Genomic DNA, 12,287 nt, shown 5'->3' on the forward strand with positions numbered 1-12,287 from the left:
CTGTTAGACCTCCTACACACCAGTACTTCTAAAAGGATTAACCCTGAGTGTAAACAGTCTGAAGGTTGGTTCTTCTGCAGGCTTAGTTGGGCCCCTTATGTTGGTGCGCAATGAAAGGTGCTGTCCCTTTAGGATGTAGAGTTAATATGAGAATTTCCTTTCAGATCCAAAGTTACTGGCATAGGTCCCTTTAAGATGTAAACATGTTGTTACAGTTTGCTTTAAAAATATGAAGTTGCTGGCTAGGGTTAGTTTAGGATAGTGGAATTGTAGGTGCGGTTCACTTTAACAGGAAAGTTTGAACTTGAACAGCAAAAGTGCTCTCTATAAATGGCTTGGGCTGAAGTAAATGCAGCTACAGGGACAAATTCTGCCTAGCAGGGAGCAAAGGAGGTGACTTAGCTCAGCAATTGGTGGGCAGTGGCCACAATAGCAAACAAGCTATGGTGGTTGTCAGCAATAAAGGGCGAAGATATATTTGTCTCTGCTAAATGCAAATGCTGAAGAATGTTGTAGTCTCAGCAAGCCTAACTGGCAAAACAAACTAAATCTAACTGGTAGCTATGATGCAACCCCCTCATCTAGTCCCCCGTGACAACTGAGCAAAGCGACTGTCATCTGGCTGTGGGGGCCCCCTTTTGATTGCGACTCCCATACCCCTGAAGCTGAACGATCTCTCTGGAGCGACACGTGATGTTCAGCTTAACAGTCTCCTCCTCAGCTTCCTCAGCTGTACTCGACACTCTGGAACAACTCAGACTGTTCGGGAATAGCACAGCTCAGCACAAACACTCACATACTCTTTTCTTTTCCCACCCCTTGGCAATTACTCATGGACTTTGTAGTTCAGCTTCAGGTTTACTGTTTAGCCTACAACTCTCAGAAGACTCTAAACACCTGTGTTAAGGCTATGGCAAGTAAAAGTACTCAATGCTGCCACCTTGTGGATAAATAAAGTTCTGCATTCTCAGTAACAATGCATGGTGTTACACATATGATACCACATTACAATTCAAAGGTCACTAATATCCATGAGCAAATCTGCCTGCTATCGATTCACAGAAGGTTTACCTGCTATCGATTCACAGAAGGTTTATCAATTCCTGCTTGAAATCCATGCAATGTGAACATAGCTGTGAATTCCTCTGAAGTCAAAGGGGGGCATCCTGATACTAAATTCTGTCCATTTCCAGGGATAATAGACAAGATGTTGTCATAAGCGTACATTTTAAACTAATCACTGCTATTGGGGATTTTTTTTTTTTTTTTTTTTAAGCCCAGCTTTAGCTAGGCATCAAAAAATTCTCTGAAACTCATGGTTGTTCCCCTCCATGGAAATCTTTAGTAAAAGGCGAAAGATTTATTCGATCTGAATAGAAACTAGAGTATATTATTGGGGATATTTAACAAAGCCAAACATTTTTGTTTGACTTTGCGGGTGACATCAGAAAAACACCAACGCTTTAAATGATATGCTTGGGAGATGCCCTCAAGCTTTATGCAGTGTTACAGAACAGTATGATTCTCATGGACAGCATCAGAGACATTGTATTCTGCCATCACATATTTTGGACGTGTAATTGATTTCTTAACTTTTACATTTAGCTTGGCTTAAACACAGCCAGCAGCAATCCAATCTGATTCAATGTAACTTGGAAAAGAAGCTTTAATACATACTTTTGGCTGTGACACCTGATTTATCAAGTGGTAACAGGTATGAACTAACAGATGGCTGTAGTAGCCACAACAGATCTAAAAGCTATATGAATGTTTATTCTTAAAAAAAAAAAAAGTAAAAGCTGTCAACTTCGTACAAATTGGCCAGTGGTAAAATAGTTTATTAGGATAGATTGTGTACAAAGTGTGCACCAAAGCACCACATATTTATCCCCCTACTCCCATTAAATTTAACAAAGCGATGGTCAGGCAGCACCATCTAGAGTCAGGGCATGTCTGTCTTTTCTATTTCAGAGTGGCTATGCAAAAGCTCGTGAAGTGGCTGACAAAGCCTTTATCTTATTTCTCCTTCCAGGCACAGAGTAGTCAGTTATCTGCAAGTGCTGCCAATGCGCACTTTTTCTTCTCCTTCTCTTCTCCTAATCTCACCATAGCCCCGCAAACTGGCTATGAAGAGTCAAAGTAATTATTCAAGCACACAATCACTGACAATGGTCTTGGTAATGCACAAGCATCCTTTCAGATATTGGGGAAAATAGGGCCATGACTACGAGGGAGAGAAGGTTTTTTCCTCAAAGGATGCAGTAAGGTACTGTGGAAAAATGCACCCTTGAGCAGACTGTTAGCAACAACTTCCTGTCACACTAAGCATTCCAACCAAAAACATTTTTTTTATAAAAAATAAAAAGAACCCAATGAATAGAAAAAGTAGCTAAGGCTACTGAAAATTGAAGTAGCTTTCAATCAGTTGTTGCAAAAAGATATTGGTTCCTAAAATGATTTTTGGTTGTACAGACCTGGGCACACAGGGCACATAAGAAAATGTACCCCAGTACTCATAGTTTTAACTCAAGCAAATAGAAGTAAAACCAAACACTTAAAGCTCATATTAGCTTCCTTATGTTTTCGAACTCCCAGTATCTTTAAACTTAAATGAGTATGGTTACATTAAATACATGTTATCTGTTATTTTTGTACCCCAGACAAACATCATATTTTTCCCACCCCACTGTGTTGATGGTAGTAACACATGGATGTTGACTTTAGTCTGGGTTTTTTCTTCCTCTTAGGAAAGATATAAGTTTAATACATTTGGAGTAAGCATCAGGTTTTACTCTTTACAGTATTGGATCTAGAAATTACAGGATTCAATTCCAAACATAGGAATAATTATTTATGATGTTGGAGGATGTAATCTTCAGTCCTATATTATCTATATCACTTTATCTGTTAGTGTACCTGTTTTGCTATGACTCTTGGTATTGTATCTTTCTGTTTTTCTTTCTTTTTTTGGCAACTGCTATACATTTTTTCCTACCTGGTTGTCCCACTCCTGTCTAAAGATTTGAAAAAAATGCTCATATTAGATTAGCTTTACCATGATATCTCTTAGGGCTTGTTCACACTTGACAACATTTCTAACGCTCCTATAGCGTTAGTATGGGCATTAGAGTTTTGAAGCGTTTGATGAGCATTAAGGCGTGTTAAAACTGCTTCACAAATGCAAATTCTATTACAGTAAATAAACTAAACTTAACGCCCCACAACCGCACCGCAAATGCCTGCCAGAGTGTTTGACAAGCGTTATCATAGACTTGAATGGGAGGCAATGAAAGGCTTCAAACGCCTCCTGACTTGACATGAGGCTTCAATTTTGAAGCAACGCTAATGCTTCATGTTTTTATAGTGTGAACAGCACTATGTGCTGTCTATTGTATCATGTGCATAGGCATTTGAGGGGCATTTTTAATGCCTGCTTTTAATGCCGGTGTGAACTTAGCCTTAGAAAGCTTATTTTTATTTTATTCACCAGTTTTCATGAAAGTTACAACTGGTGTAAAGGTCCTTGTTAAAGCACTTTGTGTTATGGGGTGACAATATTCTGCGCAACCTCCCACAATCTCCTGCCTGTAAACCATCTCAGACACAGGGGCGGATCCAGGGGGGGGCAACGGGGCAATTGCCCCCTCCGAGAAATGCAGGTGACTGTGAGAGCAGGGTGTGTGAGAGAGCCGCCGGGCGGCTCCGTGAGTGAAAGAGGAGCCGGGCGGCTTCGTGACTGAGAGAGCCGCTGGGGGGTTCGGTGACTGAGGGAGCCGCTGGGCGGCTCAGTGACTGAGGGAGCCGCTGGGCGGCTCGGTGACTGAGAGAGCCGCTGGGCGGCTCGGTGACTGAGAGAGCCGCTGGGCAGCTCGGTGACTGAGGGAGCCGCTGGGCGGCTCCGTGACTGAGAGAGCCGCTGGGCGGCTCCGTGACTGAGAGAGCCGCTGGGCGGCTCCGTGACTAAGGGAGACGCTGGGCGGCTCCGTAAGTGAGGGAGCCGTCGGGCGGCTCCATAGGCGAGAGAGAGACGCCGCCCAATGTGTTTGTGGGCGGGCTGCTGCCTGCTGGCCAATCAGGGAGCCGGCGGGCGGGGGAGCAGAGAGATGACATCATCTCTCACCACCCGGTGCCCGCCCTGCATCCCTGCAATTCAACTTCCCCCCGCAGGCAGCTGCGGCAGCAGAGAGATTACATCATCTCTCTGCTGCCTGTCTCTGGGACACAAGAGACCACCTTAGCAGGTGGCAAGTGACAGGCGACGTGGCAAGTGACAATCCGCAACATGTGGCAGGCGACGTGGCAAGTGACAATCCGCAACGTGGCAAGTGACAATCTGCATCTGGTGACAGGCGACGTGGCAAGTGACAATCTGCATCTGGTGACAGGTGACGTGGCAAGTGACAATCCGCAACATGTGGCAGGCGACGTGGCAAGTGACATGGCAAGTGACAATCCGCAACGTGGCAGGCGACGTGGCAAGTGACAATCTGCATCTGGTGACAGGCGACGTGGCAAGTGACAATCCGCAACGTGGCAGGCGACGTGGCAAGTGACATGGCAAGTGACAATCTGCACAGTGGCAGGCGACGTGGCAAGTGACATGGCAAATGACAATCTGCAACGTGGCAGGCGACGTGGCAAGTGACAATCTGCATCTGGTGACAGGCGACGTGGCAAGTGACAATCTGCATCTGGTGACAGGTGACGTGGCAAGTGACAATCTGCATCTGGTGACAGGTGACGTGGCAAGTGACACACTCGGGGCTCCCACTGATTCTGCATTATGGTGAGTTAAACTATTTAATTTTTTATAACAATGTAATTATAGTAATAATGCGCTTCAATCATCCTGACACCATAACAACCATGGTGCCGTGATGATTGAAGCGCCAACACCAGCCACTTCCCCGATAAATGTACCCCAAAAAAATATATTTTCTGGCAGTGCCCCTCCCGAGACTAGACTCTGGATCCGCCCCTGCTCAGACATGGTGATATCAAATACACCTCTTGGAAATACCAGAAGTCGGGGCTGAGGTAAGTCATTTTCAAATTGTTTTTAGCAACATCTTTATTGGTAAATCATTTTTGGGCTTCAATACAATGGACCTTGCATTTTCATGGAAGCCTTTTAAAAAACAACTGCAGCCATCAACAGTTATGAAATATGCCCCGTGAAAGACACATGCAGCCTGTTATCATGGTAGTGTATGTGGACAGGACATGCTGTACAGAGACTACAGCATTAAGATATAAAATGGATGAAAAAAAGATAATGCCCCCACCCCACTCCCACTCCCACCACCACCACCACCACCATACACAACATTTTGCTTTCTAAACGCCATTCGAAAGCCAGGCACTGCATTATGGTTACTACTTTCCAAAAACCCACATTATTTTGCTGGGTCTGCAAACCTCATACACACAGGATTCGAAGTGAACTTGAACCTCATCCATAGTTACTAATAGGCTAAATACACATGGTACAAATAAAGGTATATTCCCAAACCAAATTTATTATTCATTAAGTCAGTGTGAAGGCCATCTAATTATTTTTATTCTGAAAGCAATTTATACTTTTAAATGACCCTTTTTACTGGATGATTTACCCTACAATTTACATGATAAGAAAATTATAACACTGACACACTACATAACAAAATATTATCATAATTAAATGAGGCAAATATGTCACTGTGTCAATCGTTGTTAAAATACAGATTAGAAATAATACAATAATAAAGCCTTATAAAAGTTTGGCTGTAGCAACTTATATAAAAAAAAGACAACTGTGTTCCTGGGTTTTGGCTCAGCATATATAAACTGACCAGGTGAGCAAACAAATATTTTACATTTGGGCATTCTAGTCCATATTGCAGGTATAGACTTGCAGACTTTTGGTTTTACCATTGCAAATGATAAGAGGGGTAAGAGAGTGTCTCTGCCTTCTCTCTTAATTCAGTATTTGATCCTCTGCTGATTTTGTACGTTTGCCCACTGGAAAAGAAATGATCAGTCTTTAATTTTAATGGTAGGTTTATTTTAACAGTGGGAGACAGAATAACAACAAAAATATCCAGAAAAGCGCATTTAAAAAAGTTATAAATTGATTTTAATGACTGAAATAAGTATTCAACCCCTTCACAAAACATTTTTTTTTACCTGTGCTTGTATATTTTACTGTAGATTTTAGAGCTAACAATCCCTGTTAACAACAGGATTTTTAGAACAGGTAGTAAGAAAAAGGAGCCTTGAACTGATGGGATTTGATAAAAGAAAACATATTCTTATGCAGCATTTTAGATTTACTTGACTAAAAAAAAAAGAGATCTTTTTAGATCTCACCATAACTAATGTAGCACTTACCCCCGAAGGAGCTGCTGGTTTTTATTGGGCTTACCGTTACCTTACCCTTACACCATATCCGTCACAGGGGTCCCATTAAAAAGAAAAGATTTAATGATGTCTGCACCAAACACTTACTAGTTTCTTTTTCTTCAATACTTTTATTCTTCAATGTCAGCTAGAGGGATGGAGGGTTAAGGGGGGATTCAGGTACCTTGTATTGCGGATCAGGGTATTTTTTCTATCCAGAGGACAAACAGGTTCCCTCAACTGGATATAGCATTCACCGGATAGGTCTCTCTCACTGACCTAGCAGCCGGTGCAATGCTCGTACAGAGTCTCTGCCACAGACTTGACGAGAAACAATAATCGCTGCGGTCGTTACACAATCCTCTGCCACAGGACGGTGCAACCAACTTTTGCTAGAGTTAAAGCTTAACTGCACAGTACCAGTTTCTTTCAGCCGATCCAGCGATACTGTGAGGTAGGTGATCCAGGTTGCATCCTTCGATTAAGTCTCCAGGCTCCTCCTGAGATACCAGCATACTTTGCTCGATCACCTCCAGAGAAGTCCTCCCCTGGCCTCCTCCAACCAATCAGCTTCTCCCCGCAGGCAAGACAGCACAGGACCACCCTTTGGATCAGCAGGCCCCAGAGCTCCTGGGCCTACTTCTGTAGTAGCAATGCCTCGGGCCAGCCGGCCCCAAGGCAACAGAGCTGCCCAGGCCCCCTTTTGGCCAGGAGGGCCTTCAGGTCAGGGACAGTGATAAAAAAAGACCCCGACCAATTGGCACCTGTACCTTAAATACCTTAAATACCCTCACCCAGAATGCACAGTGAGTGAACCACTCCCACTCCGCTGTTTCTGAGTAAAAAGGGTACCCAATGCATCCAACCTGTTGCATTTCCAACACTTACCGGGGGCCACAGCGACACCCACGGTCAAGTGGAAACTGACACAACCCAGCTGAACTGATACAGAAACCAGTAAATTTACCATAATTAGTCTGAGCTAAACTATGACTTCAGCCAAACTTAAATTTACACAGATAGCACCTGCCCATCAGGAGCAGGGCGCTACACTAATAGGGACATTAGTGTAGCATATACAAAATGATTCAAAAGACAAATTACATGCCATGTTAAAGTTTTCACACAAATTTTCTTTCAAAAACTAAAATCTTCTTCTGTGCCCTCTCTGATTCAATTATACTTTGTTACTGGGGCCTGACTTCCTCTGACTGAGCCCTGCCATCTGCCATTCCACTGTCTGATGACACATCCCCAGTAAAGACATACTTATTGGATTGCAGTTAGTATATCTAAAGCCAACACTTTTTTATTTAGGATAGAGTTATGAATGGATACGAATAGTTTTTGGATTTTTCTCTTTTGGATTTTTTTTTTGTTTTTTTGGTCACATCTGTCCCAATGGGAAGATTTCCCTTTGCTTCCTGTGATAACAAGTGAGAGAAATTATCTTATAGACAGTTTTGACTGAAAGAAGTGTCCCCATTGTGTCCCCTATTTTTCTGTTCTAATAACAACTCACAATTTTGGGATCCTGGGGACCAGGGCTGGGACAAGGGGTGGGAAGGAGGGGTGGCTGCCCTGGGCACTGTGGTATCATGTGAGGTGGGGACACCACAGGGAGATTGGGGGGAGGGGACTTGTGTCGGATGGGAGAATTTGGGGGGCATCAGGGAGTAAGTATTGTTCCAAGAGGGGACATTTGTGGGGGTGCTAAGATTTGTGTTGGAAGGGGGGATGGTAAGGAAAAGATTTGTGCTGGGAGGGAGGGATTTGAAGTAGGTGGGGGAGAAGGTGTACTAGGAGGGGAAATTTTAGGGGTAGAGGATTTGTGGTAGGAGTGGTGAATTTTTTTGGGGGGGTATATTTGAGCTGGGGGGACAAAGATTTGTGCTTGGAAGGGGATTGCAGCAGGGGGGTGGATATACATCTTTGGGGGGTGCAGTTTGGCATGTTCACCCTGGGCTCTAGATGACCTTGTCCCAGTCCTGCTGGGGACAATGGTCTTTGGGGACAAACAGAAACATTGAATATCCCCAGTGGGGATACAGGCAGCAATAAAATCCGGACAGGGGTTCTAACTCCTTGACACTGTATCAAAATGTAAAAAAAGTACCTTAGATACACTTTAAAGAGTAACAAAGCAAATAAGGAAAAAAAGCAAATAACAAAATAGTATAGCATATACAATTGCTACACAAGCCATATTTTAATTAAAAGTGGTTGTAAACTAGACGTGTGCAATTCGTTTAGTTACAAATTCGTTAATTCGGAAATATCTGAATTTCCAAATTTTTCCGTATATTCGGAAATTCGAAAATTCAAAAATTTCGGAAATTCGGAAATTCTAAATTCCAAAATTCCAAAATTCCGAAATTCGAAAATTCGGAAATTCGGAAATTCAAAAATTCGGAAATTCCGAAATTCGGAAATCCAAAAATAAGAATGAAAATCCGAAAATTCAAAAGAACGAAATTCAGAAAATAAAAACAAAAATCTGAAAATTCAAAATCCCGAAAACTCGAAAATCTGAAATAATAACTAATAACTTAACTATTACTAACTATTAAAGTATAGGTATTGGATTTTCCTTTTAAATTTGGCTGTTAGTGAACATAACGAATAAGAATTTATCCAAAGTTACAAATTATCCATAATAACGAATGCCATATCTAAATGAATGGAACATAACAAATTAATAATACATAACAATAATATTAATAACCTATTATTATTGTTTTGTTACGTTACATTTGTTTAGATGTGGCATTCTTTATTTTGGATAATTCGTAACGTCAGATAAATTTGTATTCATTACGTTCACTAACAGCCAAATTTGAAAGGAAATACTTATAATTTAATAGTTAGTTAGTTAGTTAGTTATTATTTTGAATTTTTGGATTTTCATTCTAATTTTCTGATTTTCCTTTCTTATTTTCAGATTTTTGAATTCCGAAATTTCGAATTTCCAAATTTCCCAATTTCTGAATTTTCAAATTTCCGAAAAAAACCAAAAAGGAATGAAACGAAAACAAACAAATTTTTCGGCAGTGCACGTCTATTGTAAACCTTTACATATACCCAGTGAAGTGACAAGGTGATACACAGACATGACACAAATCCTCCAACATAAGTTGTACCTATTCGTCTGCAGCCATTCCTTTTGTACAGCCGTTAAAAGTCCAGAATTTGCACTGCATTTCTGAGCTTCAGAAAGCAGGGGACAAGGAGTTGAAGTTACACTCTTCAGAGATTAATGAGAGCTGATTGGAGGGAAGGGACACACCCCCGTCACACAACACACAGGAACAGAGCTGAGGCTGCCAATCACAGGCTGTGTGCTGGAGTGTCCCTCCCCTGTCACCTTTTTCTCTTGGTGTCATGAAAACCTTGTCAGATGTGACTCATGCAGATAACAGAGGAATGAGGCAGCAGAGAGAAAAGACACATACTGCTCTGGATTTGAGACAAGTACACACTATAGAGGGATATGCTTTTTTCTTATTTCATGTCAGTAGTTTACAGCCACTTTAAAGTGTTACTAAAGGCAAAGTTTTTTTCATTTTGGAATTTTTTTTTATATAAACTAACCCCTGTCAGGTTTTCTTTTCCACCCATGTCCCATTACAAAATATTTCCCTTCACGTCTTGTCCCATAGCCTAAACAGGAAGTGGGAGGAAATCCCTCCAAAGTGAGGGAATTCCGGGGTGTCACCAGAGTCACTAGTGTCCCCATTGGAGGTTTTCCCCCTCTATTACTGTTTTCTATCAAATTTAGTGCAATATGGCAACCTGGAGGCATTCTTTCTTGCTAGAGTGCACTCTGGTGGTTCAGCTTCAGCTGGTGCACTGTCAGTGTTCTGATGAGAAAAAAATTGCAGTATCTGCATCCCTTTACAAGTAGTTAACCCTTAGGGAGTATCTCATCAAAAACGACGTGCTCCCTAATGGTTTATCACTTCTAAAGGGAGGCAGACACTGCAACTTTTTTTCCATCAAGATTCTGAAAGTGCACCAGCTGCTTATAATGAATAAGGCACTCCCATTACTCTGCACACAACATAACCAAAAAAAAGGGGCTGTGCTTTCAGATCAGAAACAGGTAAGACTCTGCAACAAAGTTTGGTAAAATCCTTGCACAGTACATAGATCACACAGAGGGGATTGTTTTTTTCTCAACAAAAGTGGAGTTACTCTTTAGGTCAAGAAAGGTCACACCCCAGTTACACAACAAAACATAATCAGAGAGGGCACAGCAAAGGCTTTTACATTTATTGAAGGTACTAGCAGGTACTTTCTAAACAGGGCATTTACTTTTAAATGTTTAAAATTGAGTGAGCTTCACTTTAAAGCCTTAGAAAAAAAAAAGTTTGGTTAAGCAGATTCTTATAATGATTGACACAGTTGTTATATTACAAGCTCAACTACATTGCATTCTGCAGACTGAGCTTGAGAGATACATAGCAGAAGTTTTCCAGTGAAAATAATTGGACGTTCCATCAATACATGCTGTCCCAGAGGAGAGTCTAAAACAAATATATCCCTCAGGAAGACATTACTGACAAGTCTCATCCTGAACACCCTGAATACGATCCAAGCCAATGTGGAAATCAGGTGCTCTCTTCTCTCTCTAATTGCCATATTCGAACCTAACTTGTACATGTATGCAATGAACATCAACACACAGCAATATTCTGCATGATTCTGTCTTCAATTACGAGGTAGGGGACATTACTGACAGCTCTGACAGGGGCTCTGAGCTTTACCCAGAGTCAGGGGACACAATGACACAAAAGTGATTAACACTTGAAAGCCAAGATGTGGCCTGTGACCAATGAGTTCAATGTTGATGAACATGGACATTTCTAATCACACCAAATAGTTATCACAGGGGATTACCCAATTATCAGGAACTGCAGAGGAAGGCAAGGGATGGCCAAGAGAGGCAGCATCCAGGGGAATGACAAGGCTGGTGGTCCAGCATATGCAATGAACACATCCATTAGAGGACATACGTATAAGAACTTTCACACAAGGAACACATGCTGTTACCCTTGCTATTAATAATCATTTTTTTCTGTGGTATTTGCCTAAGAAGAAAGAAATTCCTGATATTTCTCAGGGCACTCCAACTGGCACCTGCTCTGAGTCTTGTGTAGGTAAAAGGGGTCATTACCCGGCAGTAAAACTACCAAATAAGGTGTGCATGCATTTAAATTGTCTCCATTGGAACCTTCTGTTTATCTAAACCCTAACTGGACATGTGTGTGTGTGTGTGTGTGTGTGTATATATATATATATATATATATATATATATATATATACACATTATACAGTCTAAGAAAGTTACAGTACTAATAAATGAAAGGGTAGATGACTGCGCTTAGGAGCCTGTCTAGGTGTGCTGCCTCCCCCAATATAGCTCCCCTGATGGGTCTATTGATACAAGGTTATAATGAAAATTGGATGGTGGCGCTCCCTAGTTTGGGTAAGAGTACCAGTTAATGGTGTGTACTTAACTCAAATGTGATACACTACAAATTAATATAATTGATTATAAAATATAGTTAACAGTGAGCTTCAAATCCGTGAATAGTGTTTATAACTATTAGTCACTTGAGCAAGATGATCCGCCATATAATTAGCTTATCTTCACTCACTTGACGTTTTTCCACTAGTGAATTTAACCCAGTATATATATCTCTAAGGTGAATATTGGGTTAATAGAGCTCCGTATAAATACTGTGCTTGACAATCATAAGTGGTTATGTGTTTATAACAACTTAGGTGGGTATGTAAAAAATAAAATTATACATATGCACTTATTAGAAAAACCATATTAAAGAAAACCTTAAAAAAGAACAGTAGAAATAGTGTTGGTATACATATGCATGCTAATATTCCATATG

The 12,287-nt window shown here is 41.3% G+C and overlaps 1 protein-coding gene and 1 non-coding gene across 2 annotated transcripts in view; both read right to left on the bottom strand.

Moving 5' to 3' along the window:
- LOC141140706 (bifunctional protein GlmU-like) overlaps positions 1-12,287 on the bottom strand; it is a 138,584-nt gene that overhangs the window by 101,941 nt on the left and 24,356 nt on the right. The window lies entirely within an intron of this gene.
- LOC141142032 (U5 spliceosomal RNA) lies at positions 1,275-1,389 on the bottom strand. Its single transcript, XR_012244282.1, has one exon. It is a non-coding gene; the product is annotated as a U5 spliceosomal RNA (small nuclear RNA).

This window comes from Aquarana catesbeiana, linkage group LG04, assembly GCF_042186555.1.
Source record: "Aquarana catesbeiana isolate 2022-GZ linkage group LG04, ASM4218655v1, whole genome shotgun sequence".
NCBI lineage: Eukaryota > Metazoa > Chordata > Amphibia > Anura > Ranidae > Aquarana > Aquarana catesbeiana.